Source organism: Panthera tigris, chromosome F3, assembly GCF_018350195.1.
Source record: "Panthera tigris isolate Pti1 chromosome F3, P.tigris_Pti1_mat1.1, whole genome shotgun sequence".
NCBI lineage: Eukaryota > Metazoa > Chordata > Mammalia > Carnivora > Felidae > Panthera > Panthera tigris.
The window spans coordinates 38,652,291-38,677,872 of NC_056678.1; the positions used below are offsets into that span (position 1 = coordinate 38,652,291).

General features: G+C 38.1%; 1 long non-coding RNA gene across 1 annotated transcript; it reads left to right on the plus strand.

The window, feature by feature from the left end:
* Positions 1 to 12,111: 12,111 nt before the first annotated feature.
* LOC122235724 lies at positions 12,112 to 16,415 on the plus strand. Its single transcript, XR_006213744.1, has 2 exons — positions 12,112 to 12,237; positions 15,950 to 16,415. It is a non-coding gene; the product is annotated as an uncharacterized LOC122235724 (long non-coding RNA).
* The last annotated feature ends 9,167 nt before the right edge of the window (positions 16,416 to 25,582 follow it).

Here is a 25,582-nt window from a genome sequence, read left to right on the forward strand (position 1 = left end):
AATATTTATAGCAGCACTATCAACAATAGCCAAAGTATGAAAAGAGCCCAAATGTCCATCAACAGATGAATAGACAAAGAAGATGTGGTATATATATGCAATGGAGTATTACTCGGCAATCAAAAAGTATTATTGCCATTTGTAACTATGTGGATGGAACTGGAGGGTATTATGCAAAGGAAAATTAGTCAGAGAAGACAAATATCATATGACTTCACTCAGATGAGGACTTTAAGATACAAAACAGATGACCATAAGGGAAGGGAAGCAAAAATGATATAAAAATAGGGAGGAGGATAAAACATAAAAGACTCTTAAATACAGAGAACAAACAGAGGGTTTCTGAAGGGGTTGTGGGAGAGGAGATGGTCTAAATGGCTAAGGGGCATTAAGGAATCTACTCCTGAAATCACTGTTGCACCATATGCTAACTAGCTTGGATGTAAATTAAACAATAAATAAATTAAAAATTCAATTCAGTTCAATTCAATAAAAACATTATAGACTAATGTTCCTCATGAACATATGTGCAAAATAGTCATCTAAATATTACCAAATCAAAACCAGCAATATATAAAAAGGACAATAAAATAGCAAAGCTTCTTCAACATTTGAAAATTAATCCAAATAATTCCTATTAGTAAAGAAGAAAAGGTATGTGATCATCTCAATTAATACAGAAAAATCATTTGACAAAATTAATTATCCATTCATTATAAAAACTCTCAGCAAAACAGGAATAGAAGAGAATTTCCTAAACTTGATAAAGGGAATCTATAAAAATCTACAACTAATGGCAAAAGATTGAATGCTCCCCACCCCCACAAGATAGGGAACAAGGCAAGAGTGTCCTTTCTCACAACTCCTATTGAAGCTAATACTAGAAGTTCTAGCCAGTGTAAAAAGGAAAGAAAAAGAAAGAAAAAAGTATTCAGATAGTAAAGGAAGAAATAAAACTGTTTCTATTAGCAGACAATATGACTACTGATCAAGAAAATTCCAAATAATCTACAAGACCTTCTAAAACCAATAAGTTTATCTAAGTCACAAAATGCAAGATCAATATACAAAAATAAATTGTGTTTCTTATATAATAGCAATTAATAATTATAACACAAATTCGTTTTTTAAATTGTCATATACAATAGCACCAACAGGCAAAAAAGAAAGAAAAGAAATACTAAGACACAAATCTAAGACAAAATATATATAGAATCTGTAAGCTGAATACTAAAAAATACTAATAAAATAAACCAAAGAAGACCTGAAAAATGGAGAGATGTATCTGTTCATGGACTGAATCAATATAATATTGTAATAAAGTACTATATAATATTATACAATATTATAATTGTATTGTCAGTGTACTACATGATATGGCAAGTGTAATATAATTTTATGACAATTATATAATACTGTAACATAGAATATTGTATCACAATTTGGAACAATATTGTAAAGACTCAAAAGTGACTTATAGATTCATTATATTCTCAGTTAAAATCCAAGCAAGCTGGATTTGTTTGTTTGTCTGTTTGTTGGGGGGAAGTGACAGGCACAGACTGTAACACTGATTTTTAAATGTGTTACGTAAAGCCAAAGGAACCAGAAGAGTTCAAAACAATTTTTAGAAAGGGCCAAGTTGAGGACTCACCCTACCCAATTTCAAGACTTAGTATAAAGTGACAGTGACACGACAGGGATGCCCACTCTCACCGCTGTTGTTTAACATAGTGTTGGAAGTTCTAGCTTCAGCAATCAGACAACAAAAGGAAATCAAAGGCATCAAAATTGGCAAAGATGAAGTCAAGCTTTCGCTTTTTGCAGATGACATGATATTATACGTGGAAAATCCGATAGACTCCACCAAAAGTCTGCTAGAACTGATACATGAATTCAGCAAAGTTGCAGGATACAAAATCAATGTACAGAAAGCAGTTGCATTCTTATACACTAACAATGAAGCAACAGAAAGACAAATCAAGAAACTGATCCCATTCACAATTGCACCAAGAAGCATAAAATACCTAGGAATAAACCTAACCAAAGATGTAAAAGATCTGTATGCTGAAAACTATAGAAAGCTTATGAAGGTAATTGAAGAAGATATAAAGAAATGGAAAGACATTCCCTGCTCATGGATTGGAAGAATAAATATTGTCAAAATGTCAATACTACCCAAAGCTATCTACACATTCAATGCAATCCCAATCAAAATTGCACCAGCATTCTTCTCGAAACTAGAACAAGCAATTCTAAAATTCATATGGAACCACAAAAGGCCCCGAATAGCCAAAGTCATTTTGAAGAAGACCAAAGCAGGAGGCATCACAATCCCAGACTTTAGGCTCTACTACAAAGCTGTCATCATCAAGACAGCATGGTATTGGCACAAAAACAGACACATAGACCGATGGAATAGAATAGAAACCCCAGAACTAGACCCACAAACGTATGGCCAACTCATCTTTGACAAAGCAGGAAAGAACATCCAATGGAAAAAAGACAGTCTCTTTAACAAATGGTGCTGGGAGAACTGGACAGCAACATGCAGAAGGTTGAAACTAGACCACTTTCTCACACCATTCACAAAAATAAACTCAAAATGGATAAAGGACCTGAATGTGAGACAGGAAACCATCAAAACCCTAGAGAAGAAAGCAGGAAAAGACCTCTCTGACCTCAGCCGTAGCAATCTCTTACTCGACACATCCCCAAAGGCAAGGGAATTAAAAGCAAAAATGAATTACTGGGACCTCATGAAGATAAAAAGCTTCTGCACAGCAAAGGAAACAACCAACAAAACTAAAAGGCAACCAACGGAATGGGAAAAGATATTTGCAAATGACATATCGGACAAAGGGCTAGTATCCAAAATCTATAAAGAGCTCACCAAACTCCACACCCGAAAAACAACCCAGTGAAGAAATGGGCAGAAAACATGAATAGACACTTCTCTAAAGAAGACATCCGGATGGCCAACAGGCACATGAAAAGATGCTCAACGTCGCTCCTCATCAGGGAAATACAAATCAAAACCACACTCAGATCCACTTCACACCAAAGTGGCTAAAATGAACAAATGAGGAAACTACGGATGCTGGCGAGGATGTGGAGAAACGGGAACCCTCTTGCACTGTTGGCGGGAATGCAAACTGGTGCAGCCACTCTGGAAAACAGTGTGGAGGTTCCTCAGAAAATTAAAAATAGACCTACCCTATGACCCAGCAATAGCACTGCTAGGAATTTACCCAAGGGATACAGGAGTACTGATGCATAGGGGCACTTGTACCCCAATGTTTATAGCAGCACTTTCAACATAGCCAAATTATGGAAAGAGCCTAAATGTCCATCAACTGATGAATGGATAAAGAAATTGTGTTTTATATAGACAATGGAGTACTACGTGGCAATGAGAAAGAATGAAATACGGCCCTTTGTAGCAACATGGATGGAACTGGAGAGTGTGATGCTAAGTGAAATAAGCCATTCAGAGAAAGACTGATACCATGTGTTTTCACTCTTATGTGGATCCTGAGAAACTTAACAGAAACCCATGGGGGAGGGGAAGGAAAAAAAAAAAAAAGAGGTTAGAGTGGGAGAGAGCCAAAGCATAAGAGACTGTTAAAAACTGAGAACAAACTGAGGGTTGATGGGGGGTGGGAGGGAGGGGAGGGTGGGTGATGGGTATTGAGGAGGGCACCTTTTGGGATGAGCACTGGGTGTTGTATGGAAACCAATTTGACAATAAATTTCATATATTGAAAAAATTTTTAAAAAATTAAAAAAATAAATAAATAAAGTGACAGTGACAAAGACCATGTGCTACCATTCAACAGAGAGACACAGTGATGGATAGAAATCCAGAAACAGTCCCATACAGATGGGATTTCAACTGAGTTTTTAAAGAAAAGTACAAAGGCAACTCTTCAGTGCTGAAAAAACTGGGCATTCTTATAAAAAAGAAATAAATCTCGATCTATACCTATATGCAGATGTTTATAGCAACTTCATTCACAACTATCAAAAGTGGATTTCTTCAATTGGTGAATGTATTATAGATAGATAGATAGATAGATAGATAGATAGATAGATATGATAGAGAGAGTAACTGATGAGTACTTCTCAAAAGTGTCAAGGTCATGAAACACAAAGACGGATAAGATGCTATAGATTATAGGAGATAAGGAGGCAAAACAACTAAATGCATTGTAAGATGCTAAATTGGATCCTGGAACAAAAGTGGAAAATTGAAATAAAATCTATACTTTAGTTAATAGTATTGTACTAAGGGTAATTTCCTAGTTTTGGTAATTTTACTACACTTACATAAGATGCTAATATTAGAGGAATCTGGATGAAAGATATGTATAAACTCTATACTATTTGTTCAGCCTTTCTGTAAGATGAAAATTATTTTAAAATAAAAAGTAAGTAAGTAAGTAAATAAATAAATAAATAAATAAACAAACCCACTTAGAATCTGCACTCAGTTTTACTTTAATATTCACTAGATATCAGTACCAGCACAGTTGGCACAGTGATACATACATCTATTCTGAGGAAAGTTTGTTTGATTTGGTAATCAAGTTTTTCTGTATTTTTTCCTGAAAAATAAGGGAAATATTTCCATCTCAAATGAATTGGTATACTGGCCAAATTCAGAGAAAATGATACATATTCTCCCCTCAGGAACATCCAGCACCTATGAAGGGTAGACAAAACCTTGAGAAATCTTTCAAGGGTTTCCTAAAATCAGACTTTTCTAACGGCATAAATGCTTTAGATAGGGCATTTTTGTGTTTCTTCTCAAGAAACGTTTTTATTACATTAGGGAACTGAGGGCAAGCTTCTTTTTGGAGAAGTCACACTGTACTTTTACAATATGGCTTACAATAACATCATTGTTGAGATTTACAATCTTAATAGATGCATGGAAGTCTCAATACATTTGATAAAGGTCCTTATGAGACAATATAATGAAGGTATTAACATATTACAATCAGTGTCTATCTTGTACTTATGGGCATACATGAGTACTATTGCAAATACTTTGGTATCCTGGGTATCTTTAGTTAAATCCTTAGAATATTATATAATTCCCGGGATTCAATTTCCTGTGAATGTTCAAGATCACCTAATAGCAATGATGTGCTGACTGCTATGACAGACAGTTAATAAAAATTATGCTAATGACATTGTGGTACACAATCTCTCTAGGTGGTCTTTATTCTTGTAGAATCTTTAACTCACTTTCTTAAACATTTAAATCATTTTCTACTGTAATTCAACAAAATCTGCTCAAGAATTGGCATCTCTGAGCTGAGCTGCAGATATTCTGAAGCATGCTCTTCTGATATTGGGTTGTCCATTACACCATGTTTTGTAATGTATGAAATGACCAGTATTTCTAATAAGTTACTCCTTCAATTACTCTCCCAAGTATTGATGAGGGTCACTAACCAAAACTTTCTCTGGGGGTGCCTGGGTGGCTCAGTCGGTTAAGCATCCAACTTCAGCTCAGGTCATGATCTCGCAGTTTACAAGTTCAAGCCCCCTGTCAAGCCCTGTGCTGACAGCTCAGAGACCTGGAGCCTGCTTTAGATTCTGTGTATCCCCCTCTCTCTGCCCCTTCCCTGCTTGTGCACCTTCTCTCTCTCTCTCTCTCTCTCTCTCTCTCTCTCTCTCTCTCTCTCAAAATAAAATAAAACATTAAAAACAAAAAGACAACTTTCTCTGGCTCTTCAAAATGTTACACAGGTTCTCCCCCTGCCCCCTCCCTACCTCCCACCACCAGAGAGTAGAGCATTCCTACAAAAGCATTTTTTTGGAAGCTGAAAAAGTCTACGGGGTGTAATAGTGTAGTTTATGGGCAAGGAGTTTGGTGGGTCTACTCTCACTGCTTAGGGTGGGTGCTGCCCCTATAAAGTCTCCCTGAACAACAAATGCTGAACATTATTTTCCACTTTTCACCCTTTTTTATAGAAGTAAAAATCCTCTCTGGATTCCCTTCAGTTACCAAAAAACAGATACTAGTGTAGGTCTTTTGAAAAAGTGGAGGATAACTGTATTTGGTTGAGTGAAAAAAGATCATCAAAAAATATCAATTTCAAGGTCACATAATAATAATTGGGCAAAGCAGCATTTTTTAAAATCTCCAAAATTAGAACTGCCTATCTCTTATAGGCAGCATTCCCATAAGGTTCTTTTTTTTTAATGTTTATTTATTTTTGAGAGAGAGACAGAGTGTGAGCAGGGGAGGGCAGAGAAAGAGGGAGACATGGAACCCGAAGCAGGCTCCAGTCTCTGAGCTATCAGCACAGAGCCCAACGTGGGGCTCGAACTCACAGACCGCGAAATCATAACCTGAGCTGAAGTCGGATGCTCAACCGACTGAGCCACCCAGGCGCCCCTCCCATAAGGTTCCTAATAACGATTATGAGATAGGCACAGGGAGAGGTGATGTTGGAGATATTCATCATTTCAATTACATCACAAATGTTTTAAAATCTCAGCTTTAGCAGTTCCCATCAGTAAGCACCATGAAGTACCTCTTTTCAGTGGCTCCTACTTTATCTCCTTTGGAAAGAAAGGACAACTGCATGTGAATCTAGAAAGCAGGGTAGCCCACCCTTCAATGGCTCAGCTGGCAGAGCAGCTGACTATAAACTGGGTGTGTGCAGAAAGCAGGACAGACCTGAATCAGCTACACACATACCAAATATTTTAGGCAGAGAGTCCCAAAAGTTTCAGAGTGGAGACTTTATTCAATTGTTGGTTTAAAATGCAATGAAAAATGTGAGCTTTCTTTTGATCTGTCCCCCATCCTTAATACCAGAATACATACTGTGATAGAAAAAGGTTGATTCTGAAGAACAAACAAAATAACTACACTTTTTTGGGCAAAAAATATATCAAGGATAATCACCTCTTAAAAACTTCAAGTCTACGCTGGCAGCAACTCAGAACAATATACTAACAGGGTCTTTGCTCTCAGCTTATAGAACAATAATTCTATGACAATAAGAGGGTCAGCGAAAGCAGTAATTGTCGACTGTTTGTTATGCCAGGTTGTATCCTGCGCAGTCAGGTCTCCTGGTATATTTACTTAAATTCAAACCCAGAAGTTAACCCAGCAAGGAGAATACATTGTCTTTATAGAGGTAGATTAGGACTGGCATTTACTACACATGTTCAGAAAATAAACTCTAATCATATAATACTGAGCAAAACTTTACTATAAATTCAACTCAAATTGTATTCAATGCAAGAGTCAATTCTGTTTCATTTTCCACATCTTTGTTCTTCACCTAAGTGACAGCCTCTGTTCCCTGGGCTGTTGTTACATCCTCAGTCACCTCATGTCTCAAAATGGCTAACCCTGTACCTCTCAGTTTCAGTGAGCATCTTGAATTTTTCGAATGATCTGTCTTCAACAAATGTGTAACATGTGTTAAGAAGAACTTTTCCTTCCAATTTTTAAATCCACACTTATTTGAAGGAGAAATTTACTTTATATATGTGTCTAACTGCTGACTTATTTTTTTATTTTTTTTAATGTTTACCTATTTTTGATAGAGAGAGAGAGAGAGAGGCAGAGCACGAACAGTGGAGGGGCAGAGACAGAGGGAGACACAGAATCCAAAGCAGGTTTCAGGCTCTGAGCTGTCAGCACAGAACCCAAGGCGAGACTTGAACTCATGAACCGCGAGATCATGACCTGAGCCGAAGTCAGATGCTTAACCAACTGAGCCACCCAGGTGCCCCTAACTGCTCACAAATCACCAAGGGAAAAACTGGTGGTGGTTATTTGATCATCTTTCTAACCCACTGACACATTTTCAGAAAACTTTTAAAGATATTTTAATATAAGAAAATTCTTTCTTTTTTTCTGATGGTAGCTAGTGCAGAACTTCAAATCTCAGCTCATATGTGTATGTATCTGCCCTGTGATTGAAACAACTTCTTAACTTGGAGACAAGCATTTACTTAGCCCACAAGGCAATTTCTTTCCTCCACATTTTGTCATCAAATTCTAAAGTGTTTTGCGGAAATACCTACTATATCAAGAGCAGACGGATTCAGAAATATGCAGACCTATAATACTCCTTCAGTATGCATTTTAAATGTAGAAACATCTGACCTCTGAACCACTACCAGTTCCAGTCAGAATTCTGAGATAAACAATACTAATCCCTGGTATTTAAAAAATAATGTTGGGTAAACTTAGTACTTAGGAAATGCAAGTGAATTAATGGAATTAACTCAAATATATAACTTGAATTGAAGCATACTGATGGAGGCACCTTAACTAGATGTCACACATAATATCTAGGTGCCCCATTTCTGAGCCTTCTTAAATGACCCGCTATTTTTACCAGAGCTGGGATTTTCTACCTTTAATATAATAGCAAAATAACAATTCAGCATGTTCCCAGAGTAAAAACAAGGATTGTGCTGATATTATATTTACAACTACATCTTCCCCCGTGTTATTCTTTTATCTCTTCCTCTGCTCGGGGTCTTTTATCAGTCAGTCAGCTAAGGTCAGACTCACCTCAATGGCTCAGCACACCAGTCTTGTTCCCATTACATTTGGAAGCAGAAAATCTGAATCTTTACAATGCTGACCTTATTGTTTTACAAGCTATTGATTATGGCTATCAAGTTCCAACAGTTCACTAGGGTCAGTCTCTGGAAAAGAACAGGCAGAAAGAGAAGCCACATTCCTCTTCTTCCAACTGCACTGACTTCTCCATTAGTTAGATTTTGGTGTAATTAGAATGAATCACTGCAAGACGCGGCTGCTGTCTATTCTATACCGCCACTCTTGATTCACCTAGATTTTTGGCCATACATCAGAGTACACATCTGGTAGGTAATGAGGAATGTACAGAGTGGAAAGGGGAGGTCAGCGAGAAGTGAATGGGTCCTCTATAGGAATGAATATAGAGTTACTGACACGCAAATAAATGGCATGTATCACAATCCACAACACTTAGGAAGTGTAAATCTCATATCTGACATACCCTTTGGCAAGAGATAGACTGTATGAATCTTTTTCACATCACTAGAGCAGTTTTATACAAGGATACCCTGTCCTGACATAACTCTCAACCTCAAAATGCTTTCCTTATCTATCAGGAATATATTTTTTCACTGTAAGTTTTTCAATGTGTTATGCCTTTAATACAATAATCATTAAACCACAGCATTTTTGTTTCATGTGTAATTTTCTCCCTGGACTGCTTTTGTTCTAATCTTATGATTTTTTAAAATAATATTATTATTTACTTGAATGCTTACAACATTCTAGACATGGTGTTAGGTGATTTACATAATTATCTCATTTAACCTTAAGAATCCTATGAGGTAGAATTATATTATCTCATTCATGGGTGAGATGGCTGAGGCAAAATGAGATTAAATACTTTGCTCATAGCTACACAAACAGAACTAGAGTTCCAACCCAGGAAATATATCTCTAAGCCTGAGCTTACCCACTGTACCATATTGCCTTCTTTTCATTAGCTGAACACATGCATGAACTAACCAACTACCCACCCACCAACTCTGTGTCTGCCTCTTTGCTTGGTGCCGGGAATACAAAGGTGAATCTGTCGCTGTCCCTTAACTATATTGCAGAAAAATAGCACGTGCCAAATAGTTTCATTACAACGGTATAATTATAATAAAACAGCTAATATTTATTGCTCATTATGTGCCAGACACTAATTGAAATGCCTTACCTACTTTATCTAACACAAGCCTAACCATTCACCTAGGTAGGCACTATTGTTATCCCTACTTTATAGATAAGAAAAACAAAAGAGAGGAAAATACAGTTCCTTGGTCAAGGACAGCCAAAGATCAAGGGGTGAGTGTGAGATACAAAGTAAAGTCGAAAGTGCCACAAGACATAGAGATGAGGGGCTAGATTTCATAGAACAGATGGGAAAAATCAGCGAAAACTTCATGGCAGAGACAACATTCGATCTAAACTGTGAATTCTTAGAGGAGGTAAGAGGGTGAGCTAAGAGAAAAACACAGAGCAAATACGGAGAACGGCAAATACCGCAGACGAAACTGTAACTGAGAGCAGTAATAAATAAAGATGCTATGCATATTTTGATTCTCATGGCATTCTTAAATTAATATTATTAAATGATATAATGGCAAATAGGCTACGGAATTTAACCTGCAATTCACCTGTGAAAACCGAGGCAAACATGCCATTCAAAACTGTTGCACACACTTTCCACATTAGACCTGGATTCTAGTGTATACTATAATGACATGGCACCCAGTGTCTTCCAGTCATTGTCTCTGTCACTGGTATGATCTCAGGACAGATTTTCTCACTTCAGTGTTTGTCAAGCACTGGATCAGTCCAGGGTCCAATGAAGCAAACAGCACAGTCATAATGGGTTGATTTGAGGAGGGTTTGTTTTCATAGAGACTATACAAACTTGTGGATGGAGTACAGAGGGAGCCCAAGGAATGATGCAGGAATCTGGGACCAGTAGTAATGGAGTCTTTCCTCCCCTCAGCTTACAGGCTTGAGGAGAGGGAGAGGAGAGACCCAAAATGTGAGAGAATCAGTAGAGAAGGTGGCCTTGAAGTCAGCAATGACCTTCAGTGGAAGAAAACAGCCAGTGTGAGAAAACCTTGAAGGGAGCCATGAGAATAAATGTCTTAATTTCCTTTAAATCTTAGGGTGGGTGGGTGGGATTTCCCATTGGCCTAAGCCAACCAGAAGACAGAGGGCATGGGCACCACAGAAGTAGTCCGTATAAGTCACAGGGCAAAGAAGGGTTATGGAGGCACCCGGAGGGGCAAAAGAAAAATACTGAGTACCTGTACATAAAAATGTGCTCTGCATATATATAAGGACTGCAAATTTTTCAGGAATAGTGGTTTGAATAACTATTGAAGTTTGAGGAGATGCTCCTGGTTTATACTGAATCTTTTAGATCATTATAGAAGATCTCCTGAACTTAGTGACTACCTTAACAATGGATTTCTTATGCTTTCATAGTAAATATACACTTCAGGCACTAAGATATTCAAGTAATTATGTTGTAACTCTTTTTTTAAATTTTTATTTATTTTTGAGAGAGAGAGAGAGAGAGAGAGAGAGAGAGAGAGAGAGAGAGAGAGAGAATGAGCGGGGGAGGGGCAGAGAGAGAGGGAGATACAGGCTCTGAGCTGTGAGATTCCAGGCTCTGAGCTGTCAGCACAGCCCCCCGAAGTGGAGCTCAAACTCACAAACCATGAGATCGTGACCTGAGCTGAAATCAGACGCTCAGCCAACTGAGCCACCCAGGTACCCCTTATGTTATAACTCTTGATTCAGACAAAAGAAACTCCAAGAAACACCATGCGATATTTATTTTAATGGCTGAGGCTTTTTGAAATAGGTACAGGGTTTTTCATGAAAACTTCCATTTAGGTCGGTGGTTTGTAAATGTAGCTACACAGTGAAATTACCTGGAGAGATCTGAAAAGACTAATGCCTGGTATCTACCCCAGAGACCCTGTTCTGTCTAGCCTGGGCTCCAGCCTGGGCAACAGAAGTTCTAAGATATTCTCCTGCAGAGTCTAATTTGCAATCAAGGGTAAGCACCTCTGATTTCTTCTATGATCTTACTGTTCCTGTCAACTCAATATGACATTTAGTCCTCTTCAAAATCAACCATAAGTCAATAAACTACATGCTCAACTGAATCACTGAATAAACTGAAATTAGTACATGAACCCTGCCACCTTCCCTTTAGTTTTCACTCCATGCCAACCTCACCTGAATCAAGCAATTATGTTCTACATGGAGAACCTACATTTTATCCTGAAGTTGCCAAGGAGACAGGTCATTAAGGCATTAATATGTTTATACTATGGTCATGATAGTTTGGCCATAAGGAGGAACTACAAAAGCAAAAATGTTAAAGGAGGCTGCCAGACATAAAGAAAAGAGCATGGGCTTTGGTATCTGAAAACCCTAGGTACTAATTATGATGCTATCTCTTACTACCTTACTAATCAAAGTGTGGCCCATGGACCAGCAAGCACCATTAGCATCACCTAAGATCTTATTAGAAGTGCAAATTCTGAATTCAAAGGAACATATGTATCCCTGTGTTTACAGCATCATTATTTACAACCATTATTTATAACAGCATTATTTGGAAGCAGCCCAAGTGTCCGTCCATAGATGAATGGATAAAGAAGATGTGACATGTATGTATATATTTATATACATGTATATATATATTTATTTTTATTTTTAAATATATACAATGGAATATTATTCAGCCATAAAGAATAATGAAATCTTGCCATTTGCAACAACATGGATGGAATTAGAGAGTATAATTCTAAGTGAAATAAGTCAGAGAAAGATAAATACCATATGACTTCACTCATATGTGAAATTTAAGATACAAAACAAACAAGCAAAGGAAAAAGAGACAGTTTCTTGGTATCTATACACCAAGAAACAAACTCTTAACTATAGAGAACAAACTGATGGTCACCACAGGGTAGGTGGGGGCGGGGGGGGGGGGACGGGTTAAACAGGTGATGGTGATTAAGGAGTACACATGTCATGATGAGCACTGAGTGATGTACGGAATTGCTGAATCATTCTATTGTACACCCAAACTAATATAACACCGTATGCTAACTATACCAGAATTAAAATGAAAACTTAATTTTAAAAAAATGAAAAGCAAATTCTGAGACCCCACCCCAGACCTATTGCATCAGAATCTACATTTTAATAACACCTCTAGGTGATCTGAATGCACATGAGAGTCTGAGAAACACTGATGTACTAGTGGTCCTAGGTAGAATCGACGCTGTCAAGATTTTTTCAGTTCTTAGCAATGATTGCTCCTCACAGCCTAAAATGGCTGTTGGAGCACCATCCATCATATCTATGTTCCTGCCATCAGAGAGAAGAAGAGGGGGCAGGAGTGTAGGGTAAAGATACACACTCACTTTTAAGGACACTTTTCAGAAGTCACACATATTTGCCTACATCTTATTGGCCAGAACTTAATCTCATGGTAACACCTAGCTGCAAGGAATACTTAAAAGTAGTCTTCATTCCAGGCATTCTTTTTTTGATGTTTATTTGTTTTTTAGAGAGAGAGAAACAGACAGACAGAGCATTAGTAGTGGAGGAGCAAAGAGAGAGGGAGACTCAGAATCCAAAGCAGGATCCAGGCTCTGAGCTATCAGCAGTAGGGCTCAAACTCACGAACCGCAAGATCATGACCTGAGCCAAAGTTGGATGCTTAACCGACTGAGCCACCCAGATGCCCCTCAGGTATTCTTATAATAGCTAATAGTCAGGAAGGTTTATTACTGATGAAGTAGTAAACAGTGAATACTGAGAAACAGCCAGCACTTTGTATAACATGGAGCCTTGGGCATATTACTTAACCTCCCTAAATCTCATATTCTTCTATGCAAAATATAAAAAATAATACCCACATAAATTATTTTGAAGGTAAGATGAATGTAAAATGTCTCACACATAGTAGAGACTCAATAAGTAATAGCTCTTATGCTAGGAGTGGTTCAGGAGCTCAATCTTTATATAATATACACTGCTGGTTAAAAAGTAACAAGTAAATGTTAAATGTTATTGCAAATATTAAAAATTATTTCAAAATATTATCCTTTAAAAAAAACAGCTACATGGGTGCCTGGTGGTACAGCTGGTTAAGTGCCTGACTCTTGATTTCAGCTCAGGTCATGATCTCACGGTTGTGGGTTGTAAGACCAGGCTCCATGCTGGGCATAGAGGCTGCTTAATATTCTCTCTCTCCCTCTCCCTCTATCCCTCTCCCATTCACATGTGCATGCTCCCTCTCATAAATAAACAAACAAACAAATAATGAAAAACAGCTATAAGCAGATCCTGTGGAAGGTTTTATTGATTCCAGTGGCATTTTCCCTTCACTGCAAAATGGCAGTCTTATCCAGCATACTTTATCGCTCCTGAATGGAGTTCTACATATGAGAAAAAGCAGTCTCGCATAGGAGTTAGGAGCTGGACCCTGAAGCCAGACAGTGTGAGTTTGAATTTGACTCCATTATGTTATAGCTAGGCAATTTTTGCCATTGCTTTTCAACTTCTGTAAAGCTAAAATAATAATACCCACCTCACAGGTTATTAATGAGGATTCCTTGAGTTAATATGAGTAAAAACACTTAGAAAAGTGCCTAGCCCATAATAAGAGTTATGTGAGTGTTAGCTATTATCATCAGCCATGCAATGTTGGGTGAATTATGTGCTAGGAAAAGTCTCTTTCACCAACAGGACTTTTCTCTTAATAATGAATCAGTTTACCAACCAGGATTTAGTTAACATGCAAAGGTCACTCACATAGCTAATTCTTGGCTTTAGAAAGTGTATGAAAAAAAATCAATGAATACACAATTAAAAAGAAAAGGAATTAAAGTTTTCATATTCACATTGCCATCTCTCTTAGGAGCCTTCTTGATAAATACTAACTGATACTGTAATCAATAAAGGGAAAGATTTGAAGATCACGCCTCTCAAGAAACAGGCAGCAAATGGAGAGAAAGTTCATTTAAATCCTCTAGGATATAAAAGAATACTTAATTTCTGATTAAATATTTACTTGAATGAGGGTGATTCAGAAAATGCCTTGATTATAAAAAGTTGAAGGTTTTCCCTTTGACAGGGGACAAGTTCCTGCCCCATTTGCATGCATGTGGTTTATATTGTTCTAACCTAATGAGATATAGAATACCTCCTAAACATTGACACATTAGAGGCATGCTTCACTCAGCATGAAGGTTTGAGACATCAAGGATACCTTGAGCATCCTCAGATTCCAACAACTTGTCAGACAAATTAGCACCTTCTCAACCAAGGGTAAAATTGAGTTTCACATTTCTCCCTGGTGGAGGGGGGGAGTAGAGAATGAAGAAGAAAATCACTCTGGTTTAATACTTCCCTTGTGAAGACAAATACAGAGAGGCTTATCATCTCTGCACGGCTCTCCCTGACCTCCTGATTTTTAATTCATTGGTTTTAAATGATCCTTGACAGTCGAGATCCTTTTGTCAACTTTGATATGCTTACCACAGAAGACAGACACTCTGGCCTTTATTACCTATTTCTGTTTGTGTGCATTTAACATGCTAATCTAAAAAAAAATGAAATTCTGCCAATATGTGATGAAAAAATAGATAATACATCATAAATAAGATCACACTTTAAATGTCTCATATGGTCAATTTTTAAAAAACTTTTATAGGCATTTTAAAAATTCAGTTGAGTACAGTTTGTGGGCTGAGTTAACAACTTCAGGGAGTAAGAGGATCCCACTAACAGTTTTAAAATTTTTCTGTGGAAGCCGGAGATAAATGCCTTTGCAGTTCTGTAGAGAATGAATGTATCATGTTATCCTTTTTTTTCTACAAGTAACTTTTCATTTTGTAAAGTAGAATGAAATACATGAAAAACACTTTGAAAGGTATTTTGTCTATTATTGTCATTATAGTGAAGCCATATCCTTCTAGACAGTAATCTTATAGAACCCTTAAGCCTCAAAAAAACTTGAGAAAATTATTCAACACCCAAAAAAGAACCTCTCTGTGGCTAATCAAACCCCACACACCTAGCAATAGATGGCACGTTAAAAAACAATGATGTGATTCTGGAGGGCCTGGCCAGCGAGGGAGGGTGTTTCTTTGACACACAGATTGGTCCACTTGCTCTGGGGGAAGAAAGATGAGCTGTTACCCACAGCCATTCTCAGCAAAGCACTTTTTTCAGCAGAACTTAAAGCAGGTAGGAGAACGAACAAAATGCAGAAGAAGCAAGAATAAGATATGGAAAGAGAACAATCATAGAATTAGAGAACTGGAAGAAATCTGAGAAATCATCTCCTCTAATCTTATTTTTCAGGAAACAGGAATCTAGAGGCACTGAGTGACTTTCCCATTAGTCACATCACTACCCTGACTCCCAGAACAATGTTTTCGCATTTTCATCAATGTTTCAGGGATCTGCAGTGATAGTGGCCATGGCAGTAGCAGCAGCAAAGGCACTATATAATTATCAGTGGTGGGTGTTCTCAACTGCAGATGCTGTGGCAGAGAAGACAATCAGCAAGAGAGGACCAGAAGGTGTGACAGCTCTGTGGAGGAAGGAGCAGGGTGGAGGGTTGTTACTTAGCACCCAGCAGCCTCGGGACCATCCAAGGGCCACTTTAAGAACATAGATCATTTAGAAGACCACTGCTTCATTGCCTGGGAAGCTGAATCAATCTCTGCAAATATTTTCACCATCTCCCTGCCCTCCCACTGAGTTCCTTCATTAATTCAACTTATAAATCCAGGTGTTATTCAGAAAATAAAATATGAGGAGAGAGATTACCTGAGAAATTTGATTCATCACACAGACACTGGAAATAACTACAATATTCTTTTTATTTGTAATTCAGATGAAACTAACATTTGCTGGATGTCTATTTTGTGCCAGGAACCGGGCTATGGGTTTCCATTTAGGATATTTTATTTCCTCTTCACAGTAACACTTCAAGTCAGAGTCTTATTACTACCTAGCTGAGGAAACTGAGGTTCAGAGATGTCTGCGAAATACATCCAAAGTCATACTGAGTTGAGTTACTAAGCTGGGATTTTCCCCCCATGTCTTCTGACCATAAGTTCTGAGATTCTCCACAATGTCATACTAAGGAGACACACGGATTAGCTATGGAGGAAGATAGTCCTAGACCCAAATCTCAGTTTGAAAGTCACTAACCATGAGATCATGAATGAGTGACTTAAGCTCTCTTCTTAATGTTTCTTTATCTTCTTTATAAAACAGGGAAAATAAAACCTGTCTTGAAGAGCAGTTGTAAGGATTACATGATTCCAATTACATGACTCAAACCAACCCATATTACAAAATATGTGATATGTGTACATTTTTGTCCATTTTTTACTGCACTAAAAAAAACTTAGCACTCAAAGCAGTATTTGGCCTCTGTATGTGCTCAATAAATATCTGTGAAATAAATAAAAATGAAATCACCTGACATGCAGGAGTTCAATAAATGACAACTATTATGCAAAGGATAGAGAAAATCTGTTCTGATTTCTGCAAAATCGCCATCTCCTTATAATGCATTATTAAGAGATTTTAAAATAAGCTCTTCCCTAGCAAAAAGTCTTCAAATGGTAAGAAATTCTCAATCTTCAATGCCCACTAAAAGATGGAAGCAGGAGAGAAGAATTTGTCCAGGTTGACAGTGAAGCGGCAACAGGGAGCTATTTTTAGTCGGTCATACAGTCATTCTGGATAGCATGTATTAACAAGAGAAGAGTGATAGCAAAAGGGAAGATGATTTCTAGACACTGGAAAAAACAAATGGGAGAAAGAGGGTAAGCAATCAATGTGCTAAATCATTTAACTAATCATTTACATTAGTGGTGTAATACTGAACCATATTCTCATCATTCATTCAATCATTCATTCATTCATCAACAATATTTATTTACTTTTTCTCTTCTGATCCCAGTCCCTTCAGGAGCCATGAGCTTCAATGCAAATATGGCCAAATCCAAGAACACATCACTCACAACCAGTCCCAAAAATGGCACAGAAATGGTGTCAAGAAAACCCAATCACAAAGATACGGGTCTTTTAAGGTTGTGGACCCTGAGTTCCTGAGAAACTTCCACTTTGTCTAGAAACACAAGAAGGACCTGAAGAAAATACAGGCCAGCAAAGCCAAGACCATAAGTACACATGCCCAGGCTATCAAGGCCCTCCTGAAGTCCTAGGAAGGCAAGCCCAAGATCCCCAAAGGCATCAGCCACAAGCTCCATCAACTTGCCTATATTGCCCAGCCCAAGCTAAGGAAATGTGCTCATCTCCACACTGCTGAGGGTCTCAGTTTCTGCCATCCAAAGGCCAAGGCTAAGGCTCAAAACAAGACTCAGGCTGAGGCTGCAGCTCCAGCTCCCAAAGGCACCCATGACGCCTCCAGTGTAGAGTGCTATGTCTGCCATCGTGAGGAGGGAAGGACTGGTGTGAGTCTGAGGGCTGCTGTCCTTCTGCACTGTTTGTACAAGCAAGCATGAGGCAGGGAAAAAGTTAACCTAAACAAACTCTACTTTCCTTGATATTGTTAGAATCTGAGAATACAATATAAAAAGTACAACCTCCCTCTTCCAAGTATCCAGCGATCCAGTGAGTCAGGTAAGGGCCCCAAAACATGTCAGCCAGCCAGAAGATGAAGTAAAGGCATTCCACAGAAGGTAGCATTTACACTCAATTTGGAAAGGTAAGTAACTTTTCAAGGGAATAAACCAGAAGTTTCCATAATAGCAAAGAAACAGAATCTTGAGAGAAGTTACCCAGTGCATGTAACTACAAATAAATCCAAAGGTTGAAACCTACTGACTTACTGGACAGAGATGAGTTTAACCAGTTAAACAAAGTCTACACACAAAGGGCTGTGTGCCATGCAACTAAGAGTTTAGGTTTTACTCTGTAGAGACTAGGGACACTTGACAAAGGTGATTGCAATGTAATTGAGGTTCAAGTCTTAGCACCTGCCTCTAGTACACAGTAAACAATAAGTAAATAGTGGGAATTAGGATTTGGGGCTCCTTTTTTCCCCTTTTCTTCTTTATTCCATTTGCTGCTAATTTTTCTTAGATTTCTTTTTTTTCCTTAGTCACCGTCTTCCCTTCTAAGATATTATCATCCCTCACCTGAATTATTTTTTTTAATGTTTATTTACTTTTTTTTTTTTTTTAATTTTTTTTTCAACGTTTTTTATTTATTTTTGGGACAGAGAGAGACAGAGCATGAACGGGGGAGGGGCAGAGAGAGAGGGAGACACAGAATCGGAAACAGGCTCCAAGCCATCAGCCCAGAGCCTGATGCGGGGCTCGAACTCACGGACCGCGAGATCGTGACCTGGCTGAAGTCGGACGCTTAACCGACTGCGCCACCCAGGCGCCCCAATGTTTATTTACTTTTAAGAGAGAGAGAGACAGACAGACAGATCATGAGCAGCAGAGGGGCAGAGAGAGAGACACACACAAAATCCAAAGCAAGCTCCAGGCTCTGAACTGTCAGGACAGAGCCCAATGCAGGGCTCAAACTCACAAACCGTGGGATCATTACCTGAAGTGAAGTCGGACACTTAACCGACTGAACCACCAGATGCCCCTTGCTTGAATTGTTTTTATAGCTGCCTCCTAACCAGTTTCTATTCCTCAGTCCACTCAAATTCATACTAATACTTCTACCAGACTGACCTTCAAAATCTTCAGTCTTTTTAGTTCATTTCTCAGGGTAGAGCTTAGCAGGGTACCCTAACATTAACTCACATCGTGTTTCAGTAAATCATTCTGAAATTGCACTGTATAACAGATGATACTTGCTGCCTTATTTCTGTTTTCCTGATGTTTTTTGTGTTTGTCTGTCGTTTTTTAAACATCTTCTATTTACTCAAACTCTTCTCCTACCTCCAAGCACTTCCACTGTCTGATACCACCCACACTTTAAGACTCAGGTCAAGTTCACTATTCCAACCCACAATGGCCTCCCTGTTCCATATTCCTATAGTAATTCTACACTGCGATAGCTAATTTTATGTGTCAACTTGAGTGGGTCACAGGATGCCCAACATCTGGTCAAACATTATTCTCTCTGTAAAGATGTGTTTCTGGATAAGATTAGTAGACTGGATTAGATCAGTAGACTGAGCGAAGCAGATTGCTCTCCCTAACATGAATGGGCCTCAACCAATCTGTTGAACACCTGAATAGAACAAAAGACTGGGACAGAAGAAACTCTTCCTCCATGACTACTTAAGCTGGGACATGATGGTTTTCGGGCCTTCTGAAACATCGGCTCTTCTTAGGTCTCAAGCTTGCCAGTTTTTGGATTGGAACTTATATCTTCTGCTCTCCTTGTCCTCAAGTGTTCAGACCCAGACTAGAGCTATACATCATCTCTCCTGGGTCTCCAGCTTGCTGGCTGCACATCTCTTAGGACTCCACAGCCTTGGGAGCCAATTCCTTATGATAAATCATGTACATATATGATTTATATAAAAATATATATAAATCTAATATGCACGCCTTTTTATATTTTTAGAAAAATATGTACTCTTTCTATGAGTTAAGCTCTTTGAGGCTGGAACCATTCATCTACTTTTCAAAATATTAACTATTCGGTGATATTGACAAAATTGGCATCAAAAAATCGCAAGTATATTGCTTTAGGGTAAGAATTCAACAGTTGGTATGTCAAAGCAAAAATGATTAAAAAGCTTTTTGCATAAATTTTGGCTAACTTTGGCTAAAGATAGAAATCAGGTAATAATATTGGAACTCATGTCAATTGGATTAAAAATAGGAGACAATTCTAATTTGGCTTCTGACCCCAATGACCATGGGAAGTGCTGGCCTTGCAAAATGCTTCTAAGACTATTAACAACACTTCCCATTTAAAATGGGTGAGAAGTAAATGTGGTTGGGGAAATTCTGACTTTTTTTCTTGCTATTGTACCTAGAATGAGTACATCAGAGCAGTTATTCAAATTCACAATCAACAGGCTTGGACATTTTTACTCAACTAGTCTTGAAATTATGACATCATTATAGTAAAGGTTCCTAATTTTTTTTTTTAAAGTGTAGGTGGTACAACAATCTTTAAAAGTCATTATTCAGCAACTATATGTGAGGTACAATCCTGGACTAGATACTGGACCAGAGACAATCAGCAAATCCAAATAAGATCTGACGAGGACTAAACTGAATTAATCAATGTGAATTATATAATTTTGAGAAGATAGGTAAAGGGCATACAGGAATTCTTCACACCATTTTTGCCACATTCTTGTAAGTCTAGAATTATTTCAAAATAAAAAGTTAAACATTTTAATTAAATCACAGTCTCAGGTATTAGGCACTCCATAACCCACAACTCTCTCCAGAGCTAGGCTCACAGCTGAATAAATTCATTATCATCATGATTTATTTTTCTTAATTTACCACTTCCCACTTGCTGTGCCTGAAGTATTCAAATTGAGTTCGTTTCCAATCCCGTGAAACAGGAACGGAAGCTATTTAAAGAAGGATGTGACCATGATGCCACAGTAGCCACAATGCTTTGCCTGGTTGCCCAGGATGTGTTACAATCAGGAACCAGAAGGGACCCGCTGCTGTCTCATGTTTGCACATCCTAAGCATTTGCTAAACAAAACAAAACAAAACAAAACAAAACCCACAGTAGTATGACATTTCCTGAGGAAACTCAAAATGTCATTCTTCAGCAGAAACCAAACAAGGCAAGTTCTAACAAAAAGTTAGAAGTAGCTTCTTTGTCTCTTGCCTGCCTTAGGTACCAGCACTGTTAGGCCTGCCGTTTCTGTCTAGAAACCTGCACCAAAAACCAGGATGATCATCTATGCTTGGTTTCAGGTTAACACAGACTCTAAATCTCATGCCATTCTGTCAGCTACATTCTATAAACCAGCAATCAAATAGCTAGAATGTTTGTGCACCATTTGACCAGAAAAGGGTTTCTTTCCTTTTCTTTTTTCTTTTCCCTTTTTTCTTTTTCGCATGTTTCTAGAGGAAAATAAATCAGTGGTGGTACGAAAGAAATACTTGAGCCTCTCCCCACCACACCCACAAGCAAATCATAAAATCAGGGTTTTGTCTTTGATAACCAGTCTTACCCTTTCTGCTCCAGCCCCCTCACTTCAGGAGACCTGTACTATTTGGTTCCCAGAGATCCTAGCCTCTATCAAAACCAGAAAGGATCTGATGCCTACATTTACCTTCCCGTCCATGTTAACTCTTCCCAGTGAGCTTGGGACTTTTACCTTTGTGAAATGAAAATCTTTGGTTTCTTTTAAAAGGATCTAGGATGGGGATGAGGAGGGGGATGGCGGGAGAAAGTACTGCTGCTGAGAAGTAAGGCATTCTTTCCCGACTCCAAAAAAAAACACAAAATATGTGCACTTTGCTTCTTCTAGAGAACCAAATAAGCTGAACCACAAAGTGAGTCTCCCTAAATCCTTTCCTGGAACAAACCTGAACTCCTCACTCCTCTCCCATTGTCAGGCCCCACATTCTCCAGCTCCCCTGTTTCGTGTTAGCTCTCCCCCTCCTCTGGTTCCATCCCTGCCTGGCATCTTTTTTCTTCCCTTGCTTTGAGTCTTTATGTGGTAACTTCTCTACTTCACACCTCACCACACCACTTTTCCTCTACTTTAAATGCTCCAGCATCCTGAAAAATCTATAGATTAAGGTGGGAGAGAAGAAAAGGGGAGCATGAGATCTGCTCAAAACACTCACTTGGGGTAGGGACTCTGAAGAGGAGATTTGTAAGATGGATTTTTAATGCTGAAAGAAAAAAGAGTTCACATTTCAAGTTGTAAAAAAAAAAGTGGTTGAGGTCAAAGTAACCACCATTGTGAATAATATAAATATTTTACCAAAATAAAATACATTTGAGTATTCCTGGGTGGTAGTAATGTCAGAAGTGAGGATGAAACAAAACAGGTTACTGGGAGAATTTTGTGGTTTCTGAAGAGAAACTTACACAATAAAAATTCATATAAAATTATTGCAATTTTATTATTAGATTTTAAAAGAATTATAGAAATTCTCATTCGATGTCCCATCCAAAGGGCAAAAATCTTATATTGTAATTACAAACATGTATTTCCAAACTCAAGAGAAGAGGTGTGAATCTTTACTAGCACTGTATTCTCAGGCAAAAAGGTTATCTTCTCTGAGCCTGAGAGAAGGCAAGAGTATCTGAACACAGCCACACAGACCCTCAGATTCAAAGGTGAGATGCACAAAGCTTTCAATCTATGCTTATTTATAAGGTGATACCAAAGTGTTTATAAATTTCATTACATATGTTAGACTTACTGTAAATTTTAGTTCAACATAAGAACAAATCTTTAGTTCAAGGTACATTACTTGGGAGTATCATTCTCTGCTCTTGTAGCAAAATTCACAATTAAAAGAAAGAAATCCTATCTTGTGGGTATGCTATCTTATTGACACATGTTAATGACATTGCATCTGTGACAATAAATGACCAAGTTCATATTTCTGAGTCAGACCAAGAGACTCTCGAAGATCCCTCCTGTGAGTTTGTGAGCTTTTGCCCAGCTCTTTGAGATCACCAATGTTAGGTTTTTCCATCACTCCTCTGCCAAAGCCATCAAATAAGGGGCCACTGATCACCCAAAAAAGAAAAGCCACACCTAGCCATATGATTATATATCCTTCACTGAAGAACATAGGACAGCAAGTGCTCAGGCAGGTGAAGAGAAAGAAATAGAAAAAAATTCTATGTGTACTATACCAAACCACCACTTTCACTGGATATTGATGGTGATTGACTCACAAAAGTAGCCTCTCCAATCTAACTGAGCAAGACTACTTAAATATGACATTTTTAAAGCTTTTTAAGGAGCTAATTAATTCATTTGTTGGTTAAATACAAATAAGGTCCATTTTTATTTTCTTAGCCTCAGGCCTTGACTCTCAGAAGGCTGTTAGGCCTGCATAATGACTTCATCTGAATTTCATTTTATTTTCAGGCTACTTTGGAACAATTACATGACTGATTTATATTAGTCATCTCTAAGGACTCTCAGACCACGTTCCCATCTGTAAATAGGTACCCCTTCCAGTGCTACTTTCCTCTGGGTCACCACCTACGTGAAGGAGTTGAGAATTCCACATTTATGGGTTGATAACATTATTGACATTTGGATCTTTTTGTGGATCTGTTCCTGGTAAGTTAATATAAATCATTGTACAACCAAAGTGCAGGAAATTTTAGTGTATTTATAAATTTAAAATTAAATTGAGTCTTATTATAAGGAAAACATAAAGCTGATTTGACTCACATCATTTAGAAATAGCCTAATATCCCAGCTGACTTCTCATTATCCTCCTTTCCCCTAATCTAGCCTGAGTTAACTCCAATTAGGAAGTAACAATTAGTGGCCTTTCACACTAGTCCTTGCTAATGAACAACTCACTCCAGATATATTGGAAAACTCAAAGAAGTCATGTTATTTGGTCAGTAAGTCCCCTTTGTCAATAAATAATTCTATGAGCCTCCCAGACAACAGAACAAAACAGCTTAGATATTAACCTAGCATTTGCCTGACTCAGCATAATCAGTGTAGTTTCTGAAAGGGGGAAATTGCTTTTACAAGCTCTCTTGTATTGAGAAAATTAGTCTTAGGGATTTCCTTCACTCTATACTAAACCAATCTCTCTCTCTTATTTTTCCTTTTTTTCATTCTCTTTCTTTCAGTTCATCCACTATCCAGCCCTACCTCCATTAATTGCAAAGCACTAAATTGGTAGAGAGCAATGAACGTACTTTGTAGGTCAGCAAACTGGAAAGTAATTTTATTCATTAGGTAAAAGCACTACATTTCCCCCTTCAAAAAAATTTTACCATGATTTGTTATGATTCCACCTTGCATTTCTAGAAAATGTCTATGTTTAAAACCCTGTGAGTTCTATGAATGAAAATAGTTATCCATTTTTTAAGTTACAACTAAAAAGCCTGGAGGTCCAGTTGCAAATCACCTAGAGGGTGGGCTCAATGTCTTATTGATACCTGAGAGGAGGACCTATATAATTTCTTTGCATCAAGGCAATAGTTCACAGCACAGGATGCAAATAGGAAGTTTCATCCTATGCTTCTGGATGACCACTCTGAAAACAGACCATTCATTCAAGAACCTTAAAAAGATAAACACTATACATCTATGCATCTTAGGGATGGAGAGTGGGAGCTAATGTATTCCCAACTGTGGTTCTAATTCAAAAATACTGTGACCTCTCTGGGGAAGATATCTAAATCACTTTACTGATCAAGGTGCAAGTGACCTAGATTAAGGAGTCAAAGAAGGCTTCCTTGAGGAAAATATTCTTGATTTGAGGAATGAGTAGAGGTTAAAAGTGAAAGATGGCAAAGGGATAGCGGGGCTTCTGAACATAGGGAACAAGATATGTACAAGTACTGTAGTGAGCAGGGACACAGCACATTCTTGGAGTCTGAGAGGAGTCCAGATCACAAAGAACAAAAGGAGAATTTGCAAGACGCTGGAGATATAAAGTGGTGGCCAAGGCATGGAGGTTTTATGGGACATCCACTCCCTGGGACTAAGAACACATTTAATCCTCCATATCTTATCTCCTCTTTGTTTTGTGCCCCTGTAGACCTAGGAGCCCAGCCATAATTTTTTTTTCTTCATAGCTAATTAGAAATTCTAAAGAATGCTGCATTGGCATTTGCCTTAGGTATCAAAGGTGATAGCTGAGACTAAAAGGTGCTGCACATCTGGATCCAGATAAGCTGCCGGATGCCTCCAACTAATTCTTGGCCTTTGACTTCATCAAAACAGGAAATTCAGATGCCAGTTAATGGAGGATAAGATTTCTGAGATGTTGGCCTACTTCTTTTCTTCCTAGCATTTTTCCTTTTACTTTCAAGCAGTTGTGGGTTCTATGATCTTTG